Below are 24029 nucleotides of genomic sequence, written 5' to 3'. Positions count from 1 at the left end.
AGAGTAATGTGAAGACATGCTGATAGGTCCAGAAGTCATACAATATCAGAGTATGCAATATAGCTCAGTTATGCAAATGAGGAGTCATAAAAAACCAAATATCAGATGTCGTATCTAGACCATATAAATGCAGAAACATAGTAACCCAAAATGTCATATGCTGCGGATATAATGCAATATGCGGTGCGAATGGAATGACCATGCTGGAGTGTGAAGTCGGGATGATAGTATGTGGTATCGTAGGCTATGGGGTCTATCACAAAGGACTTCTATCCAAACCAATCTTATACCTAAATTTGGATAGTCATACTCAATATGGTAAACTCCTGATCTCAAGTTAGTCGAGCGCCCCAACCAAAATCCTAGTCATTACGAACGTACACATAACAAATAGTTGCACACCACTAGCTCGAGTGGATAGTGAATGAATGAATAAATGAGTATGCAACTTCTGCTCAATAAGTCCACATATTAGTACAGTTCATCTTTGGGATCATCACCGGGGTATAGTACACTCTACATGCAACCACCACCCACTGACGCGCGACCATCAAGTGGAAGAGACCTCACCATCTGCCTGGTCAGTAGTCAGCCAATATCTACCTGGCACGTCGATAGCAGACCCATTTACGAGCTAGTGAAACTCAGCCTAACTATGCCCCCTACCATCAGGCAGGTAAGGCCATACCTCCTCCTAACCAACCACGACATAATGGGAGACGCGGCCTCCTGGTATTCGACACTCGGGCGCTCATGAATCCACTCGGTCTCGACGTTAGGGCATCCTCTGGTACCAAGAGGGTTTAGGGATTTTCACCATGGCCATCTATGGCAGCCCGATGCTAGTAACAGATTTTCGGTGTCCCATCTGGCCATCCATGATATGCCTGTGGAGGCTACGGCCCTGATGTCGCTAAGGCATATAGTAATCACAATGCAAGATGCATGAGTCATACAATCCATTCATACATCAAGCCTGCGCATACCGTGCGCTCATGTGAGATAACCTCCACCTATCTGGGAGTCTCATAACAACCTGCCTAATGTAATATGCAATGGTCAACCACATCTCATAACAAACATGCAGATGATGTGTATGGGCATGTATCATGATGTTATGCTGTCACATACTCACAATCGGTATCAGTAACTGGCATCAATAATCGACCTCGACAACTCGGACATTCAACCAACATCGCCCCCAAAGAATGGCGACATAGAGCCTAACATATAGTGGACCCATAGCCTCACAAGAGGACCAAAAAATACAACACCATGGGCCTCACTCAAGAGCTTAATATAAATCACAATGGGCCTTATCGCACGGGCTTTAAATACATAACAAGTGGGCCCTGCATATGGGCTCTTAATACATTTCAATGGGTCATAACCCATGAGCCTCAGTACATCACAATGGGCCTAATCGTATGGGCCGGAAACATATCACAAGGGGCCACGACATATGGGCCAGAATACATTACAATGGGCCTTACCAAATGGGTCGGAAATATATCACAATGGGCATCTACCCATGAGCTCCAAATACATCACAATGGGCCTCAACCCACAGGCCCTAATACATCACAATGGGCCTCAACCCATGGGCCCCAAATACATTACATCGGGCCTCATCAAATGGGCCATATCACATGTGCCTCATATATGTCAAGGTGGGTTTCGACAACAAGCCCTATACACATCAAGGTGGGCCTCAACAATGGCCTCATATATATCAAGGTGGGCCTCAACGAACGAGCCACAAATACATCAACATGAGTCTCATCACATGGGCCTCATATATATGAAGATGGGCTTAATCAAATGGGCCGAATCAATGGGCCTTATATACATTGCAATTGGTCATAACCCATGTACAGATCATTCTAGAGCATTTCCAAATGAATGAATCGTATCGAAAGATCATCTGGACCGCACTCCAAATAATGGTGGTGATAATGATTTCTACCATTAAAATTCCCAAGGCCCACCCTAACATTTCATTTCCATCCAAGCAGTTGATAAGGTCTCACAGACCTAATAGAAATAAATAAATAAATTTTACATTTAACCAAAACCTCTTCACTGTCAATGGTAGACATTCAGTTCACCACTATTACCAGCATTGGCCCATCAGATAACTAGATCTGTCTCATTGTGCCTCAAGCCTTAAATGAGCTTTCAAAATGGTTGGATGGTTTGGATGTAACACATGCACCATGGTGGGTCCCATAAGGATGGACGGTGTGGAGAGAACACATGCATCATTAGGGGTCCCCTACTGTCCAGTAGCCCAGCCAAGATGGTTAGACGGCATAGATAAAAACACATACGTCATAATAGGTCCCACCATCCAATGGTGTGGACCGTGTGGGTAAAACACATACACCATAGTGGGTCCCACGTGGGGCCCACCATAACGTTTGTTTTCCATCTAATCTGTTGATTAGGTCACGCAGACCTGGATGCAGAGGAAAAACAAATTTCAAAATGATCGAAAACTTCTCTGACCCAAAAGGGTTTCAATGGCAGACGGTTCAATCCCACTGTTTCCAGTGACGTGAGCCACCTGAGTGTTGTATGCGGCTGATTTTTTTGGAGGGGCCCACTACCCTAAAGGGCCGGTCAAATGCACGGGGTTGATGTTCAACGCACATCATAGTGGGGCCTGTAGTGGGTCCCACGGCCCTGGCCTCTCTCACCCATCACGCAGTAGGATGTTGCTGTAGCGTCAGCTGCCTTGTTTTTTTTTTTTTGTGTGTCATTTTTTGGGGTTTTTCCTAGGTGTGGCTCGCATAAAAAAAATCCACCCTACCCACTGGATTATACAATTCATAACAGATCCATCAAGCCCAATATTGAACATGTTTCGATGTATAGAAACCTCAGAATGGGTTTCAATGGTAAAAAACACTGTTTTCTAAGAAATAGCCCCCCAGATAATCAAATTAGCTCCATTTTCGGTTCAACACCTAAAATGAGCTGAGGAATGGAATGGATGGTGTGGATAAGGTTCATACATCAAGGTGGGGCCTATATGAGTGGCCCACCCAAATAGCTAAAAATATATAAATATATTTTTTTTTGTTAGTACACCCACTTCCTTCACAACGTCCAGCGTCCAGGGACGTTGGACGTGGACGTAAATATCAAGGTGGGTCCCACGTGGATGTGGCCCACTTGAACAATCTGATATTTGTGTCTTCCCATCGCCAAGGGTAGGGCCCGCATGGCTTGGACGACCATGGGATCTACTTGATGGACGGTTTGGACACCACATACACTCATCATGTGGGCCACAAAATAAATAAAGGAAGGGGGGGGAGAGAGAGAGAGAGAGAGAGACATGATGATGGAGGGACCCCGACACTATGGGCCCTCCCTTGCATGATTTACAACATATATCAAGTGGGTCCCATTTCATATGGGCCCACCGATCAAAATCAATGGTGGAGATCCTTTCTCCACCAAAATGTAAGGTCTAAATGTCCCTATTTGTGCACGGAAAATAAAATCATGATGGGGTCCATGGAGAATGGCCCCATCATGGAATGATCATGAAAATTAAAGTGGGCCATCGACCATGTCTAGGGTCCAAAGTGAGATCCATACCATCAATCGGTAGGCCTCATTTGGCCCATCATCAAAAAAATGAAATTTAGGCCTATAGAAACACCCACCGTTCGATCTTCTTGGTCTGATGGAACGCTGATCTCCTTGTGCTTCACTTTGATGGAAGATGATGAGAAAGGAATGGCTAGGATGGTGAATTTTGGGGTGGGAAGTGGGCCACACAAAACACACTTTTCTCTCACTTGGGATGCTTGGACGTCCACCACTTTTACTTGAGATTTGGAAAGTGTGTTGAGAAAGAGAGAGAGAAGGATGGTTGTAAGAGAGAGAGTAATGGGTGATGGATGTGAGGTGAGTGATGGATGAGGTAAGAGATTTGTTGACTTTTGGGGTAGATTGTTTGACTTGTGGAGAAAGAAAGCATGGGTTGTGTACTTGACATGAGGTGATTAATTGATTGATTGAGTGATTGATTGATAGGACATGCTGTAGAGATTCTCTTGGGATTGCAAACCCGCGGTGTTTTCCTCAAACTGAACGCGGGCCCACATCTTCTGACCAGGGTATCGGATCAATATGCAAGACGCGACGTTATAACAACGGCGACGGTGCAGTCGCAATGGTACAAGTCTCGGATTAAGCCAGCTTAAATCTACGGAATACGACTTAGGGTCGCACACAAACGTTGATTATATGTCGCAGTTTGCAGGAATTCGACGGGAATGATCGCGAGAGTCGACGGAACAGTACGGACTATGACACGGATCTTACAACTATCGTAACCATATAATTCTCTGGACAATTCATTGCTTCAATCATTTTCTTAATTTAGGTCAGTCAGTCTTCCGCTATTATTAGGTTTAAAGCTCCCTTAAACATAGGCAGTCGTAGTTTTGTGAATTTCTTCAATAGGTACATTTCTTGTGCATTACAAAAGTCGAATTCCACTGGCATGATGTGTGACTCCATGACGTAGACAAGTCACACGAGTAGGAACATTTGAGTGGGGACGCCGACCCTTGATTGTGTGTGTGTGTGTGTGTGTGTGTGTGTGTGTGTGTGTGTGTGTGTGTATCATCTAATCTACTAATATGAAACATTTACTTAAGATGGTTGAATGCCTCACAGTTACACTCTTCTCGAAGTTAGACGGGGACTAATGCAAACAAATTGTTGGCATCTCCCTATTTACTTGAGATGGTTTAATGCCCTACAATTACACTCTTCTCGAACTTAGACCAGGACTAATGCAAACAAATTGTTGGCATCTCCCTCCCAATTGTTCCTCCTCCTATGTCCAACAACACATGGACACATCTAATGATCACATCATAAGGTGACCACATTGAGTTGTAGAGGGCAACGACTTGTGTGGCACCCCACTATGTGTTGATGACATCCACTTTGACCATTACCTGCTCTGCCCTAAGTCATGAGCTAGAGAAATTAGATTAATCCATGGCTTAGGTGGGCCACAACAACGTAGTAATGATTGTGTGTAGGGCCTACTTATTGTGTATATGTTATGCAATCCTTTCATCTTACACATCCACCCTAGATCAAGTGACACCTAAAAAATAAGCCATTCAAAGTCTCTTACACATCCACCGTAGATCAAGGGACACCTAAAAATTAGGCCATTCAAAGTCAGGTAGGGCCTGTGCAACTGATGGCCCAATTGATGTAGAGCGGGTCGCGGACAGTTTCATGGCCAAGATGGATCAGAAAAGGCTCGGTTGACGACAGAAGTGTTCCAGACCGTCAGACCTTAGATCGGGCGTATCTCACAATCCGGAATGAGTTATCCAGCGTAAAATATATGATTTTGGGGTAGAATGAGCTACTTTAGCCAACCAACTCTGCTATGCTGGGTTGCGCAAGCCAGATTTGCGAAATACCCCTGGATCAACGGTCGTTTCCCTGTTTTAATTTCGTTTTTACTATAAATAGTAAGTTTTAGTTTGATTATAACTCTTCATCCGTTGGGCTTTAGGAGTTGCGTCCCACGTGAAAAGAGCTTAGAATAATTAGGAGAACGGTTTGGTGAAGCCAAATAGGATACTTACTATTTTTGGCCGAAAACCTTGCACACTAGTAGACATCACGACCGTCTATAAATAGTAAGTTTACTATTTATAGTAAGTCACAGATTTTAGGAGTTTTAATTGTAGTTTGATTCTGATTTCTTTCCCACTGCTTGGTACCCCTATTTAAAGGATTGTGAACTCGTTTTTATTAATTAATTAATCAATTCCGAATTTATTAGAATTTATTTCTATTTCCTGCTTTCTTTCCTCGTGGATTCAATAAGTCTCTGTGAGGAGTCCAGAAAAGCTCCGTGGATTCAGAATAGTTATCCTCATCACGTTCATCCCTGCGTCACCAACATTCCTACTAATATAGACCACTTGTATTTTGGATTGGCTTAATTGTTGGGCCCTTGGACAAACACAAGGAGGTGCAACTTATGGGTAGGATATCATGAACTAAATCATGGTAGGGCAATGCTGGTCACTACACCACAATTGTTACAATGGAGAAAGCCAAACCTCACCCAAGGTTGATCGTGTCAAATCAGCTATATACCATCGGCTCATATAATTTACAGTAGATTTCTTGCTTTATTTGGTTTCTACGCGGTAAACTTGTAATGGTAATATTTTTACATTTTTTTTTTTTAAATGTTAAATCATCACCAAAATATACAGCTGAAAAAAGAAATTTCTGCCAAGGTCCACCACGAAAATGGGAGGCCATAAAAATAAGCTAGATGGTAAACCTAATTGGGCCAGGCCATAAAGAACAATGTCTTAAATCTCTAAAATCAGGTGGTGAGGCCCACCTGAATTTTGTAATGGCATGATTTTTGTGTTGCTTCATTTATGTGGGGTACACATAATGAACGGATGGGATAGCATTTAAATATCATGTTGGCCCCAAATAGAGACCTATAAAGGGCATCACTCTCCACTGTTCCCTCTAGTGTGGGCTACCTGAGCATGGGATTGGTCTAATTTACAGGTCCTGGACTTAATATCAGGGGACACAACTTATGGGTGGATTGGATGTATGAAACACATCACAGTGGGGCCCATTCGTACTTTTCCATAGTACCAACATTGTGGAGATGATGCCCTATGTTGAACATGGACCGTTGATTGTTTTTGTACATACCTGATCTGCAGTCTTCACGGGTTCTTGATCTGTTGCTTCTTACAAGGATGAGATGAAAGAGAGATGATAGATCTTCACCATCCGTTTTCGACAATCACGGCTTAATCACCAAAGATAATATTCCATTTATACATGGGCATCTAGGCCATAGAATTTGTGACTTAAGAATAAAATGGCGAGTCGTCCAATCAATGCTACTTTTAATCTATGATCCATCACTAATGGTACTTGGCCTACGTGGCCTACGATTAAGATGGTCTAGATCTCAAATGCTAACGCCCAACTAATTGTATATCCATCTCGTATCGTTATCAAGTGTATCTCCCCTAATTGCATCTAATAACTTCAATTATCCAATCATTCAATCTGAACCGTCTGTTAATGTTCCTAACACATTTCGTGGTACTCCAGTAAAATACCATCTGATCGAATGGTTCAATCATACTTAATTTGGCCTTATTATCCATAGCCTTCCCTTTTCAAGCCACAGATGGGAAGGTTATAATTGCCTTAAAAAGGTAATTCTTTGGAATCACAAGTAATCCATGATTGTCCATAACAAACAGATGTATCGATTTGTTAATTGGACATATTTTGTGTAAACAATCTCCACCGTCCACATTGACAGAAGTTGATCAAATGGTTAATATTTTTCATATGGCGTGATGTTTGCATAGGCACTGATAAAATATATGTTGGACCTAATATACAGTCAGGATCAATAGATTAGACATTATAATTGTCCCAGTGTAACTAGGAGTAATATAACTTACATTGCCCTTAGAGCACTGAAACATCTCTCAGATAAAAATAAACAAGATAACGAACGAGCCCTTGATGAGAGGAAGAGTAATCTGGTCATCTTATAAGTAAAGAAAGGGCAATTTGGTCATCTAACAAGAGATGGAAGGAGGGGCATTTTCGTAATTACGGTGGTGAGGGTGAAAAAGGAAGGAGATGAGAACGAGGGAAGGGAGAAAAAAGACAAAAGGGATCCCGTCCCATCAGAGTCGCTTTCTAAGGGGAGCTCGGAATTTAGGGCCAGCGGTGCTGACTCACCCATTCCCTCTTTTGTACCGGTGCGTCCTCTCCTGCCTGGCTGTGGGCCCCACTCCCTAGCCATACATACCACGGCCTCTGCTTCGCTCTTCCTGCTCACGTGTCCATCTACTCGTGGGCCCCACCCTGTCCCCCTTAAAAATCAAGGACCGTACTTGCCTGACTTGGGCTTGGCTTGCTCTAACTGCTTGCTACGCCCTACGTGGGACAAGAATCATCAGATCCACCCCGTCCATCAGATGTACCGTGACACTTTGACCGTAGATGGTAAAAATCAGTCAAATCCAAGACTAAATTAGGTCACATTTGAGGAAACAGTGTAAAATCATGACTAAAACTTTAAAATTCACTGGGTGTGGCCAATATAAGGATTGGATTGTTCTGAATTGTAAAATCATTCATCCTTATTTAAAGACTCATATGAATGGATTTGATAGTATATACACACGCAGGAGGACCCTAAACACAATTTGGACGATTTTAACGGTGGATCTCTGATCTCAACTGTTTCCTATGGTGTAGGCCACGTACATCTTTAATCTACCTGATTATTTTCCATTACAAGAACAAGGTGGCCCATCTGATGAACGTGGTGGATCTCACCAACATGAGGTCATTCCTTTCATGTCAGTGAAAGTAACACCCTGCCTTTTGTCGTACCAAAATCATGCAAACGTTTTCGAGAAATCAACGTACTCCTCGGTGCTCGCGGCTCGGCTCCCCAAGCCGTTGGCTTGATGCTCGGTCTATGTATGGGTCTTGATATGCTGGCACTTTAAAATGCTGCACGTGGTATGTACTTTTTTTCTATTGTCATAGGAGGCTCGGCCATGTGGTTCAGCCCTATGACAGTTCATCCAAGTAGACCCACCTTTGATGGGCAGATGTGTTGAAATTTGGACCGTTGTTTATTTTAAAAAAACGCCGTTCTGTTAAAGTAAGGGTTCGTAGTCAGTGAGATTTTGCAGATGGCTGAGTTACATTGCGTTATTCTTGTTGAACGGTCTGGATCAACAATTAATGTGGCGAGATAACGTGAAAGTTTTGTACATTGCCACAGAGCAATAGGCCACTTCAACGGTCAGGTCTGTTCAAGCTCGGCCTGTGAAATAGAACCATGGCTCAAGCCCGGTTGAGACAGATGCGCCACACAGCTGGGAATGAGATGAAATACATAGATTAACGGTTTGGATGGCCCACTGGGTATTTTGGCCTAGATGTCACTAGTGGTAGGCTGGTACCATGGATTCATTGGGTTGGATAAAACAGTGGGCCCCACTTGTACAGATGGGGAAGTCATTAAGTGTTGTTGATTGAATGCGTTGAAATGGGGCTATTAATCTAATGAAAAACAGCACATCAATCGATTGGATCACCCAAGGCACTTGTGGGTTGGTTGGGTCCACCAGATCGATCTTCTGGATGACAGAGACGATGGCTCCATTTGCAAAAAAAAAAAAAAAAAAAAAAATTGGAGAGAGAGAGAGATTATTAAATATAATTTCAAGATCACATTAATAACCAATTAAGAGGATACTGTACGTGCTTGCTCTGATCAATCTTTCCTCTCTCTCTCTCCCTGGTTTATTATTATTATTATTATTATTATTATTACTATTACCAGTTGTCTTATCTAGATATTGATCCCTAACTGTGGGTTCTTGAATGGACAACCCAATTTTAATGGGTTTGGACAGTCAAATAATCAAGTTTCAAACTTTAGTTAAAAGAGGTACGTTAATTAGAGAGAGAGAAATTCATCACACGTGATGTAAGCTCAAAATCTGAACCGTTCATGTGATTCAGCACCCCATGAAACCCTTAGGGCTCAACTTTTACTCTTATCCAAAACTTTGATGGGCCATGGCAAAAGAGAGACAAATCAAGGGAGGAAACTGTTTCCTCTTTCCATGGCCCACCAAAGTTTTGGATCAAAGTGAAAGTCATGCCTTAGGGGTTTCATAAGGTGCTGCATCACATGGATGGTTCAAATTTTGGACCCACATCACGTGTTATGAGTTTTGAAAAAGTTCTCTCGAGTTCTCGTGAGAACTAGTGCACACGTGAGCACCATGAGGTTGAGCTACATAGGCCCCACTATGACGCATGTCCAACATCAACACCATGCATTTGATGGGTACCCTTTAGGCTATTAGATATCTCAAAAATAAACCGTATACAGAATTCAAGTGGTCATACCATCTAAAACCATGTGAAGACATGCCTTATATATATATATATATATATATATATATATATATATATATATATATATATATATATATATATATATATAAGCACTTAGTGAGGCCCGCTTTAGTTTTGGATGCAACTGAAACTTAGTCTGACCCCTCATCCAAGTGGGACACACATAATGGATGGGCTTGATTTGTGAACCACATCTTAGTGGGCCTGATGAATGATTATTAATGTTTTAATGGGGAGGTAACCCTTCTCAACTGTTGTATGTGGTGTGGCCCATTCAAGTCATGGATTGACTTGATTTTTAAGCACGTGCCCCACCATGGAATGGTGCATCTGACTGATGGGGTAGATGTTTGACGCACATCACAGTGGTGCCCACACAGCTCGACCTCATAGTACCATTTCCCATATATATATATATATATATATATATATATATATATATATATATATATATATATATATATATATATAGTATTCTCAAAATTGAATATCGTTAATAGCTGGTGTTGAAATTTTGGTTTAAAAATATATAAATAAAATTTTGAAATTTTCATATTCCCTCTTAAAATAGTTTTTGAAAAATCAAAGAAAAAAGAGTATTTTTCTTTAATCCCACATCAGATAGAGTGGGAGAAAAGTTGTTGTTTATAAGTGATTGAGTTGGTAGTATTCTTACTCGGAGAAATAGAGGATAAGATGCTCGGTTTTGCGTGTTCTAGTGCATGTATGCTCAGGCTCAAGCGTAGACAGTGTGGTTGTAGTAGCACACTTTACACTTTGCACAACAATCTAGGTTTTATAGACAATTGGAAATGGTTGGATTAACATATCCAAAACTGTTGACAATTTTGAGACCAGGTAGTAGTCTTAATAACCAAAGCGATTCAAAAACGAATGGGTATTGATGAGCCAATGTTCAGATCATTGATTCAATGATCTGAAATGCTCGAAAATTAGTGCCAATGGTCAAAAATATTTTACAAACATTCTGAACCATTAATGATCACCTAGCAATGGTCCAACCTTGATGCTATATAAACTGAACCATCCAAGTCCATAATCATCCAATCCAACAGATTCAATGTTCACACCCCAAGTGCAGGGTTGTGATGTAGTAATAAACTCGGTAAGACCGAGGTCGAATCCACAGGGACTGATATCTGTACGTTATCTGAAACTAAGTAGAAATAGAGCTAGACTAAGATGTGATCTAAACCAAATAGAATTTAAGAAATAATTTGTGGAATAATTATCTAATAACTTAAGGAATTCAAAGGAACGAAACTAGGGATTCAGAGGATCCACTTGTAGGGATCAGGGAGATCTTATGCCTGCATCAAGGATTATGGAATTCAAACTGAACTTACTTGATCTGGTTTTCAAGAGATGAAAAGTATATGAATTAGAATGGATTCCATCATCCTACCATGCCCAGGAGACAAAGTAAATAACGGGATTAAACTAATTGCCAACCAATCGAAAGTACATGAAAGTTAGGAAGAGTACTATCATCCAACCATGCCCAGGAGACGATGGTGAACAACAGGGCCTCCTGACGTCATAAACATCAAAAGAGAAAAAGAGATATTCAAAGCCATTGCAAACCCATTGTAATTTCAGTCACAACAGACCATTAAAGACTGAGTAAATATTCTTTTAATAATCAACTCAAAACCAAGTTCAGTTCATGAAAAGCAGGAAATAGTGTCTCCCATCTCGCTACAGGCTTCACCTCTTAGCCCTAGCTAAGAGGATTAACTACACATGATATGGGCTAAATTCTAACTAAAAGAAAGAAGAAGAAGAAGAAAAAGAAGAGGAAGAAGGAGAACCGTTTCAGCCAAGCTTTGGATCCACACGCTGACAGCAGCCACGTCTCCTTTCAACCTCTTGCTTTCTTTTTCACGTCCAGCCCCACGATCCAGCAGAAAAAACACCTGCTGCTTCCCACGTGCAGCAGCAACCGACCTCAGCAGCAGCCTACCGCAAGCCTCCCTCTGACGTGCAGCAGCAGCCGAAACCGTTCCTCAAAACCGAGACCCGTTTGATCCCCTTACACTTTCTCTCTCTCTTTTTTTTATAGCACTCTCGTCGGCACCCAATTTCCATCCTCCATGTGGAAGTTTTTCGCATAAGAGACTGTGTTGGAGTCGGAATAGAAGAGCTTTCGTAGCAACTGAGTTCGTCTGCACAGTAAAAACGCAAAACGACTTGCGTTTGGAGTGTCTTTGCGGCGTGATATCGACCTTCCTGACAATTCTAAAATCTTGGCTAGGGTATTGGCCTCCCTGTAGACACATTAGACGGTCTGGATCACTCAAAATGTTAATGATCGTGACCCACTACCTCCCGTAAATCCCGGATTCCCCGAAAGCGCGTAAGGCGTACGCAGAGGCGCTGACGTGTTCGGTGGGCCCCACAGAGGTATTTTCGGAGAAATCCACCCCGTCCATTGGATTCAGGATGAAATTTCGGTCAAGAATGAGTGGTTTTGAACGTCCATTCATGAGGCCCAAAGAAGAAATCATGCCAAAATTCATTTTGAACGTTGCAGGAGTGCGTGTTTGTGGCCTCTGTATCGTGCACATGTGCACGCTTGGGTGTAAAATTTTAGCAAGGGTTTATATTATTTGAGGCCCTCTACACGATGGATGGCTTGGATCATCCGAAAAATTACACTGTGGGGCCCACTACCGTCCGCAAAATGGACGTCGTCCATCCGTTACGCAGCACGAAACGGCTGCTGCCGTGTTTGGGAAGGAGACGCTGGTCTGTTGGCTCGGTGCGGCTCGGGTCTACGTGTGCTGTGCACACACACATCACATACGGGCCCCACTGTGATGTGTTTCAACAATCTGATCCATCCATTCATTTTCCCATCTTATTTAAACCGTCGAGACCAAAGTTGAGACAGTTCCAGATATCAGGTGGGCCCAGAATCAACGGTTTATGGGCTGATCTGTCAGTTGGGGTACTTCCATAGTGATCCGAGGGCTGAAATTTGATATGTACGGTTAATTTATGGCCCTCAGGCCATGTATGAAGTTTTGAGCCAATCAGATGGCAAGAACTATGTGATCTTGCATTTTTCACCAATTTCGGGCCTCTTTAACGTGAATAGCCTGCTTTCCTCGGATCCTTGATGCATAATTCCATCGATCTTCGTCTCCTGGAGTCCGTCCCTTGCCTTGGGTGTCATCAGAGCGTTAAATCCATGCTTTTAGTACCCTTTTCCAGTCCAAGCTCGTGAATACACCCTGCATCACAAACATGATTAAATCAGGCCGTTAAACAATACTATGTTTGTAAATCCAGGTAACAACTGGGTCTGATATACAATATTTGACCCTCAACACAACCCCTAACCAGCATTTTGCTAGTCCCGAGCAAAGTATGCGAAAAATAAATTGAGAATTACAGGATAATTTCTACAACTCAAGGGATCTATGAAAAATAGTTCAGATACTCGAATTCTAAGATTCATGAATGTTGGCATTACTTTTTCCTGAAATCAAGCTCACGGTAAACTTCATAATCAAGTTCAAAATATTAGTCCATCAATTAGTATAATTCTAAATATTGAATTCCATGGATGTATAGTCCAATCTCGACTTGTCAACATTAAGATTCACCTTGATATTTAAGGATATCATTGGTAACAAATAAGAGAAATCACAATAACCCAACTTGGTTTACACCTTATCTTTTTATTCTTTTAATTCTTGATTTGATTTTTTTTTTTTTCATTAGGAGTAACGTCAAGAAGAGGGATCAAATCCTCACCTACAGGGAGCAAACCTAAGGTAAAGACTGTACACCCAACTTTTTCACATATCATTCATGGGGAATCGAATCCTCATCTATAGGGAGCAAACCTATGGTAAAGACTGTTCGCCCAATCCATTCAATTTTCCAAGTTGGTTCCTTTCATGTTTAGTGATTACCAAGTTAATCCTTCAATATCGAACTGAAACCTTAATATGCATGCGAGATGTGTCCTGCGAATTCATGACTCAATCAATGTTTACAACTTTTAATAATGGATTAACAATTCAAACTTAGCTGTGAAATTCAATAGATAACTGAATCCAAGAGTCATAAAGTACCAACATCACGCATCTTGTAGTTCTAAATCCAAGATGGCCGTCAAAATCACTTCAAATTCATATGAAATTCTAGAAAAATTTAAAAATTTTCACAATTTTTGCTCAAGACCAAGAAAACACCGATTAAGAAACCTAATCTCCCACCCCCAACCAAAAATCTACATTGTCCTCAATGTAAAAGAAATAGGCATGCTATGCACATGGGACAACAAAAATATAAGAGGAGTGATGGAAAGATAGTACCTGGACAAAAGAATCAAAAGGCTTTCCAAAGATATCTACGTAAGATCGGGTCAGCACAAGAGAGAAACCAACAGAAGTAAAATAAAAATAACAAAAATGAAATCCTACTTACACCACTTTCGCAGGTATTCTCGATTGCATTTAGCGTATGCAACAAGCCTTTAAACCCCTAGGTTACCCCTAGTGGACGAGTTGTAGTCTCGTGAGGGTTTGCAGTAATGTTACCCACAAACATTGAACTAATGAATGAGAAAAGTGAAATGGAATGAAAATTTGGGTTGCGTCCTAGGAGCGCTAAGTTTAACGTCTTCAACTAGACAAATAAAGCAACTACCCTAGTCCTAAGAAAACAGGAAACTTACCTATACCTCCATCAGACTAGGAGATTAATCCTGGTAAACAGGATCAGTCAGAGGCATGGACATGTCCTCTGAATCAAATTTCTCGACAAATGGTTTCAATCGATGTCCATTGACTTTAAACTCCTTGCCATTGTCGGGATCTCTTATCTCAACGGCCCCATGAGGAAAAACAGTAACAACAATGTAAGGGCCGGTCCAACGAGATCGAAGCTTACCCGGGAAGAGATGTAATCGAGAATTGTACAAAAGGACCTTCTGACCAGGCGTGAATGATTTTCGCAAAATGTGTTGGTCATGAAATGCTTTCATCTTGTCCTTGTAAATTCTCGAATTATCGTACGCATCATTCCGGATTTCTTCAAGTTCATTCAATTGAAGTTTGCGTAGCGAGCCAGCGTTGTCCAGATTGAAATTAAGATTTTTGATCGCCCAGTACGCTTTATGTTCCAGCTCCACAGGCAAGTGACAAGCCTTCCCATAGACAAGTCTAAAGGGAGACATTCCAATAGGAGTTTTAAATGCAGTACGGTATGCCCATAAGGCATCGGTCAATCGGATTGACCAATCCTTACGATCTGGGTTAACCGTTTTCTCCAAAATGTGTTTGATCTCCCTATTGGAAATCTCAGCTTGTCCACTTGTCTGAGGATGGTATGGGGTGCTCACCTTATGAGAGATACCGTATTTCTTCATTAAGCTCTCAAATGGTTTATTACAAAAGTGTGAGCCCCCATCACTAATGATGGCTCGAGGCGTTCCGAATCGAGAAAGGATGTTTTCTTTTAGGAATTTAATGACCGTGCGATGGTCATTCTTTCGACACGGAATCGCTTCGACCCATTTAGTGACATAATCCACGGCGAGCAAAATATACAGATTTCCAAACGATTGGGGGAATGGTCCCATGAAATCGATGCCCCAGCAATCAAATGCTTCAATGATAAGGATGGGATTCAAAGGCATCATATTTCGACGGGACAATGCTCCCAATTTCTGACAACGCTCACAAGCTTTGCAAAACTCATGAGTGTCCCTAAACATAGTGGGCCAGTAAAAGCCACACTGCAGAATCTTGGCCGTGGTCTTTTTAGCAGAAAAGTGACCACCACAGGCCTGTGAATGACAGAAGGAGATGACGCTTTGATGCTCATCGTCTGGTACACATCTCCTTAGGATTTGGTCTGGGCAATATTTAAATAAGTAAGGATCATCCCAGAAAAAGTTACGCACCTCGGTGAAGAATTTCTTCTTATCTTGCGCAGTCTACTGTGTCGGTATGGCACCTGTAGCAAGATAATTAGCAATATCAGTGAACCAAGGTGAATGGGAAACTCGGAACAGTTGTTCATCAGGGAACATGTCGTTGATATGAGTCGCCTCAAGGGAATCAGATGTATTAAGGCGAGAAAGGTGATCGGCCACTACGTTCTCTACTCCCTTTTTATCTTTAATTTCCAAATCAAATTCTTGGAGTAGAAGGATCCATCGTATCAAACGGGGCTTAGAATCATTCTTAGAAAGAAGATACTTAAGTGCCGCATGATCTGTGTAGATAATGATCTTGGATCAGATCAAGTAGAACCTAAATTTGTCCAAGGCGAACACTACAGCTAAGAGTTCCTTTTCCGTAGTCGAGTAGTTCACTTGGGCAAAATTTAAAGTTCTACTTGCGTAATGAATGACGTAGGGCCGCTTATCTTTTCTCTGGCCTAGGACCGCTCCAAGAGCATAATCAGAAGCGTCGCACATAAGCTCAAAAGGAAGGCTCCAGTCGGGTGGCTGCATGATAGGTGCAGTGGTTAACGTGCCCTTAAGTTTGGTGAAAGCTTCCTGGCATTGCTCAGTCCACTCGTACGGAGCATCCTTTTGAAGAAGAGTGCATAAAGGACGAGAGAGGAGACTAAAGTCCTTTATGAATCGCCTGTAAAATCCTGCGTGTCCTAAGAAGGATTGCACGTCTCTGATGTTCTTGGGTGGGGGTAGGTTAGAGATAAGATCGATTTTTGCCTTATCTACCTCGATTCCCTTGGACGAGATGATATGCCCAAGGACAATTCCCTTCTGAACCATGAAATGGCACTTCTCCCAATTAAGTACCAAGTTCTTTTCTTCACATCTTTTCAGCACACATTTAAGACTTTCCAAGCACTTGCTGAAAGATGGACCATAGAAAGAGAAGTCGTCCATGAAGACCTCTAGATATTGCCCTACCATATCAGAAAAGATACTAAGCATACATCGCTGAAAGGTGGCAGGGGCATTACATAGTCCGAATGGCATCCTTCGATAGGCAAAGGTGCCGTAGGGACATGTAAATGTGGTCTTTTCCTAGTCTTCAGGAGCTATCTCTATCTGGTTGTAGCCCGAATACCCGTCAAGGAAACTGTAATAGGAATGACCAGCTAACCTTTCAAGGATCTGATCAATGAATGGTAAAGGGAAGTGGTCTTTCCTCGTGACGGTATTCAACTTCCTGTAGTCAATGCACATTCTCCAACCAGTAGTGACTCTAGTTGGCACGAGTTCATTATTAGCATTGGCTACGATGGTGATTCCGGACTTCTTAGGGACCACTTGAGTTGGACTCACCCATTGACTATCAGATATAGGGTATATAATACCCACATCCAATAGTTTAAGAACCTCGACCTTAACCACTTCCTTCATATTTGGATTTAGTCTACGTTGTGGTTGCCGAGCGGTTTTTGCATTATCCTCAAGATATATGCGGTGAGTACAAATCGAGGGATCGATTCCCTTGAGGTCTGCTATCGTCCATCCCAGGGCTCCTTTATGCTCAATGAGAGTAGATATAAGCATACTCTCCTGTTCTTTCTCCAGGTGAGCAGAGATCACCACCGGGTATGTCTCATCTTGACCTAAATAGGCATATTTCAAATCAGAGGGCAAAGGTTTTAGGTCAAGCTTCGGCGGCTTGAGGTTAGACGGTAGAGGCACTACATCGGTTTGTAGCAATTCTTCAAATTGTGGCCTCCACCGGTTAACTTCAAGTACCGGTGCAGTATCAAGCAAGGCACATGTCTCCCTAATCATGTCATCATCAAAATCATGGGAGTGGGCCAGGCACGTCTCCAAATGGTCGGAGGATAAGGTCAGCAGTGTCGTATCTTCCACGAAAGAGTCAATCATGTTAATGTCGTGGAAATCGTCATCATCCTTTGAGTTGCTGCCGTTATTGAAAAAAATGTTTGACTCCAATGTCAAATTTCTAAAAGACATAGTCATGATACCATTCCTGCAATTGATAATTCCATTTGACGTGGGAAGGAATGGGCGACCAAGAATGATGGGAATCTGAGTGCTCATGTTATTGATGGGTTCGGTGTCCAGGATGATAAAATCTACAGGGTAGTAAAATCTATCGACCTGGACTAACACATCCTCAATTATCCCTCTTGGTACACGAACAGAGCGATCAACAAGTTGTAGTGTGGTTAGGGTGGGTTTTAATTCACCCAAACCTAACTGTTTATATACCGAGTAGGGAATCAGATTGACGCTCGCTCCTAAGTCAAGAAGTGCGTGATCAATTCGATGGTTCCCGATTATATATGATATGGTTGGGCTACCGGGATCCTTGAATTTCTGTGGCACGTCTTGCTTCAGGATGGCACTCACTTTCTCAGTCAAGAAGATTTTCTTTTGAATAATTTTCTGTCGTTTGGTCGTGCATAAATCTTTCAGGAATTTGGCATATGAAGGTATCCGTTTAACGACATCAAGTAGAGGAATGTTGACTTTCACCTGTTTCAACACCTCTAGGATATCCTGAGAGTTAGAAAGAGGTTTTGGTGAAACCAACCGTTGAGGGAATGGAGCAACTGGCTTCTCTAGAAGTTTCGGTTCTACTTTTTGTGGGGCATCACTGGATCCATCATTGTTGTCCTCTTCTAGTTCTTGAGGCTTTTCGGGCCTAACCGGAAGAGTTTTATCAATGATCTTCCCACTCCTAAGAGTGGTGATGGATTTAGCATGCCCCATCTGATTTGAAGAGCTGGGATCATTATTCTCGTACTGCGGTTTAGGATTGGGGAGAGGTTGTGCAGGAAGCATCCCCTTTTCTATAACCGTCATACGAGAGTCTACCTTTTGCATAAAATCTGTAATTCCCCGCATTGCCTGAGCCAGCTCTTGTATGGGATTTTGAACCGTTTCCTCTTGAGGTTTCACTTGATTTGGATTTTGATTGAAGAAACCTGGAGGAGTAGCCGTCTGTCCATTCCTCCAACTAAAGTTTGGATGATTTTTCCAGCCAGGGTTGTATGTATTGGAGTTAGGTCCAGTAAAAGGTCTTTGATAGTTATTTACGGCATTGGCTTGTTCATTCAACACTCCTCGAAAGGCAGGTATTGTAGGACAGTTTTCAGTTGTGTGAATGTTGCAATCACAGATGCCGTAAACAATTTCATTGACCTTATCCTTCTTTCCTTCCATGGCCTCAACTTTCCTTATGAGCGTAGTCACTTTACACTTGAGATCATCCTCTTCTTTCAAGAGATATAATCCACCTTTCTCCTTTAATTGAGTCGGCCTAAATGTGGTGTTCGCCATTGGGTAATAGTCCCATGATTGTATTTTTTCAGCGAGACTATCGAGGTAATCCCATACCTCGTCAACATCTTTATTAATGAACTCTCCATTACACATTGTCTCGACCATTTGGCGCATGGAAGATGTCAGTCCATCGTAGAAAAAAATTGTAATGCGCCACGTTTCAAATCCATGTTGTGGGCATGAACTGACCAAATCTTTGAACCTTTCCCAACATTGGAAGAATGTTTCATCTTCCTTTTGGGCAAAGTTCATGATCGCTTTTCTGAGGGTAATCGTTTTATGATGTGGGAAGAATTTTTTTATGAATTCCCTCTGCATGTCGTTCCATGTGCCAATGGATCTAGGACGCAGTGAATGTAACCACGTCTTAGCTTTCTCTTTTAAGGAAAAAGAAAAGAGTTTCAGCCTAATTGTATCCTCAGATACATTAGGAAAACATAATGTAGCTATAATCTCATCGAACTCTTTCAAATGTAAATATGGACTTTCTGATTCAAGTCCATGGAATTTGGGAAGGAGTTGGATAACTCCTGGCTTGATGTCCATTTGTCCTGTGTTTTCAGGAAAAATCATGCATGAGGGCATACTCACTCCCGCCGGTTGTAGATAATCTCGTAAAGTACGAGGCGGGGGTGCCTGTTGCACCTCATTTTCATCTTGGGTATCCTCCACCCTGGGTGGAAGTAGAGGAGGTTGGTCTTCAGCCATAACTTCAGTTAACTCAGGGGATTTCGAGCGGTGTCTAGTCCTGCGATGGATAGTCAACCCCTCAACCAATCCTCCTTCAGTCAAGAAACGTCGAGTGTTGTCACGGGCCCACTTGGGCATGAAAACACTCGCAGCCCTCAATTAAAAACCTAATCCTAAGAAAGGAAAAGAAAAGCTAGAAAGAAAGAGAGAGTTGGAAAGAAATTACCAAATTGAAGCCCCTAAGTTAAGGACCTGCAAAATAAAACAAAAATAAGTTAGATTCTAAAAAGGAGAAAAACAATCTTTTAAAAGAAAGATAACAGTAAACTGATTTCTAAAAGAAAGTGAAAACTTCTAAAATAAATTAAGAAAGTCCTAAACTTAAAAAGTAAATTACTACAAGAGAATTGAAAAATAGAAAGTAGGGAAGGAGCTTACTGAATTAGAAATTTCTATCTTAAAGGCCTACAAAATAGGAATGTTAGTTTTTAAACAAAAATTCTAAAAACAAAAAAAAAAAAAAAAAAAGTTTCTAAACTATTTCCTACAAATAGAGAAATACTAGAGTTAGAAAATTTCTAAGATTTAAACCTTAATTCTAAAAGGTAGAAAAAGTAAAGAGATTAGGAAGGAATTACCAATTTATGGACTTATGTCAGGATCCTACAAAATATGGAAACAAGTTAGTTTCTAAGAATAAAATAAAATAAAAACTTTTAGCCTAAAGTTAGTAAAATCTTAATCCTAACTTAATTCTAAAACTAATTAATTTCAGAAAAACGTAACGGCGCCAAAAACTTGTTCACACCCCAAGTGCAGGGTTGTGATGTAGTAATAAACTCGGTAAGACCGAGGTCGAATCCACAGGGACTGATATCTGTACGTTATCTGAAACTAAGTAGAAATAGAGCTAGACTAAGATGTGATCTAAACCAAATAGAATTTAAGAAATAATTTGTGGAATAATTATCTAATAACTTAAGGAATTCAAAGGAACGAAACTAGGGATTCAGAGGATCCACTTGTAGGGATCAGGGAGATCTTATGCCTGCATCAAGGATTATGGAATTCAAACTGAACTTACTTGATCTGGTTTTCAAGAGATGAAAAGTATATGAATTAGAATGGATTCCATCATCCTACCATGCCCAGGAGACAAAGTAAATAACGGGATTAAACTAATTGCCAACCAATCGAAAGTACATGAAAGTTAGGAAGAGTACTATCATCCAACCATGCCCAGGAGACGATGGTGAACAACAGGGCCTCCTGACGTCATAAACATCAAAAGAGAAAAAGAGATATTCAAAGCCATTGCAAACCCATTGTAATTTCAGTCACAACAGACCATTAAAGACTGAGTAAATATTCTTTTAATAATCAACTCAAAACCAAGTTCAGTTCATGAAAAGTAGGAAATAGTGTCTCCCATCTCGCTACAGGCTTCACCTCTTAGCCCTAGCTAAGAGGATTAGCTACACATGATATGGGCTAAATTCTAACTAAAAGAAAGAAGAAGAAGAAGAAAAAGAAGAGGAAGAAGGAGAACCGTTTCAGCCAAGCTTTGGATCCACACGCTGACAGCAGCCACGTCTCCTTTCAACCTCTTGCTTTCTTTTTCACGTCCAACCCCACGATCCAGCAGAAAAAACACCTGCTGCTTCCCATGTGCAGCAGCAACCTACCTCAGCAGCAGCAAACCACGTTCAGCAGCAGCCTACCGCAAGCCTCCCTCTGACGTGCAGCAGCAGCCGAAACCGTTCCTCAAAACCGAGACCCGTTTGATCCTCTTACACTTTCTCTCTCTCTTTTTTTATAGCACTCTCGTCGGCACCCAATTTCCGTCCTCCATGCGGAAGTTTTTCGCATAAGAGACTGTGTTGGAGTCGGAATAGAAGAGCTTTCGCAGCAACTGAGTTCGTCTGCGCAGTAAAAACGCAAAACGACTTGCTTTTGGAGTGTCTTTGCGGCATGATATCGACCTTCCTGACAATTTTGAAATCTTGGCTAGGGTATTGGCCTCCCTGTAGACACATTAGACGGTCTGGATCACTCAAAATGTTAATGATCGTGACCCACTACCTCCCGCAAATCCCGGATTCCCCGAACGCGCGTAAGGCGTACGCAGAGGCACTGACGTGTTCGGTGGGCCCCACAGAGGTATTTTCGGAGAAATCCATCCCGTCCATTGGATTCAGGATGAAATTTCGGTCAAGAATGAGTGGTTTTGAACGTCCATTCATGAGGCCCAAAGAAGAAATCATGCCAAAATTCATTTTGAACGTTGCAGGAGTGCCTGTTTGTGGCCTCTGTATCGTGCACATGTGCACGCTTAGGTGTAAAATTTTAGCAAGGGTTTATATTATTTGAGGCCCTCTACACGATGGATGGCTTGGATCATCCGAAAAATTACACTGTGGGGCCCACTACCGTCCGCAAAACGGACGTCGTCCGTCCGTTACGCAGCGCGAAACGGCTGCTGCCGTGTTTGGGAAGGAGACGCGGGTCAGCGCTGCTGACCCGCGTCTGTTGGCTCGGTGCGGCTCGGGTCTACGTGTGTTGTGCACACACACATCACATACGGGCCCCACTGTGATGTGTTTCAACAATCTGATCCATCCATTCATTTTCCCATCTTATTTAAACCGTCGAGACCAAAGTTGAGACAGTTCCAGATATCAGGTGGGCCCAGAATCAACGGTTTATGGGCTGATCTGTCAGTTGGGGTACTTCCATAGTGATCCAAGGGCTGAAATTTGATATGTACGGTTAATTTATGGCCCTCAGGCCATGTATGAAGTTTTGAGCCAATCAGATGGCAAGAACTATGTGATCTTGCATTTTTCACCAATTTCGGGCCTCTTTAACGTGAATGGCCTGCTTTCCTCGGATCCTTGATGCATAATTCCATCGATCTTCGTCTCCTGGAGTCCGTCCCTTGCCTTGGGTGTCATCAGAGCGTTAAATCCATGCTTTTAGTACCCTTTTCCAGTCCAAGCTCGTGAATACACCCTGCATCACAAACATGATTAAATCAGGCCGTTAAACAATACTATGTTTGTAAATCCAGGTAACAATTGGGTCTGATATGCAATATTTGACCCTCAACATTCAATCAGAATCCGATCTAATCTCTCTAAATATTTCTCTTTTTAAGAATTGTTGAGCAGCTCGAACATTGTTTGAGTCACTGAGATTGACCACTCAACAAATTCGCCAAAGATCAATTATGTTAATTGAGTTCCTAAGTACATTCCTTCATGATTATTGCACGTGGGATCTTAACGAAAAGGCTTGTCTTATCTTGGAAGCAATTCGCATGTAACCCATCAACGATCTTAATTTCACATGAGAAGTAAGTGAATCAATTAGTTAAAAAAGATTAAAACCTCCTTAGTGATAGAGGATGATAATATTTTTCTAATAAATTTTCTAACTATTGTGAAGAGTACGGCATAGTACATTAGTGCACAACACCCTATATACCATAACAAAATGGTGTGGCCGTGAAAAAAAAAATTAAGACTTTAGTTGAAATGGTCAACTCAATGTTAATACAAGAAAAGTTGCTATTAAGCCTATGGGGAGAAGCACTATTAGCAACGTGCCACGTTCTTAATAGAATCTCATCTAAGAAAACCAAGACATCTCTATATGAAATATGGAAAGAAAGAATACTTAATATAGGATATCTTAAAGTATGGGGGCTCTCTCGGTGTATTATAGAACTCCTGAGCCTAAAAGAACCAATTTAGGACCTAGAGATATCAAGTGAGTTTTTGTAAGATATGCAGAAAATAATAAGACTTATAGACTTTTTAATTTGGAATCAAACGTGATCATAGAATCTAAAGATATAGAGTTCTTTAAGAACTCTCTATCCATGGAGAAAAAGGATATCAGGATCCAAAATCTCAATAAGACTATAGAGCGAATTTAATAAGAAATTGAAACTCTCGGCGAATCTCATGAGAGTCAAAGAATAAGAGTAGAAAAGAGTCTTGATCCTGATTAAGTAGACTCTTAGCATATCTCTTTTCAT

The 24029-nt window shown here is 41.6% G+C and overlaps 1 protein-coding gene and 1 non-coding gene across 2 annotated transcripts in view; both read left to right on the top strand.

Moving 5' to 3' along the window:
- Positions 1-9096: 9096 nt before the first annotated feature.
- LOC131233319 (hypersensitive-induced response protein 1) overlaps positions 9097-24029 on the top strand; it is a 47204-nt gene continuing 32271 nt past the window's right edge. Inside the window, exon 1 of the mRNA XM_058229982.1 lies at positions 9097-9102. The gene's annotated coding sequence lies outside the window, so the exon portion shown is untranslated. The remainder of the gene's footprint in view (positions 9103-24029) is intronic.
- LOC131234146 (small nucleolar RNA R71) lies at positions 19461-19567 on the top strand. The gene has a single exon (XR_009165555.1). It is a non-coding gene; the product is annotated as a small nucleolar RNA R71 (small nucleolar RNA).

This window comes from Magnolia sinica, chromosome 18 (assembly GCF_029962835.1).
Source record: "Magnolia sinica isolate HGM2019 chromosome 18, MsV1, whole genome shotgun sequence".
Lineage (NCBI taxonomy): Eukaryota > Viridiplantae > Streptophyta > Magnoliopsida > Magnoliales > Magnoliaceae > Magnolia > Magnolia sinica.
The sequence above is the reverse complement of the archived record's forward strand: the minus strand, read 5'-3'. Positions and strand labels throughout refer to the sequence as shown.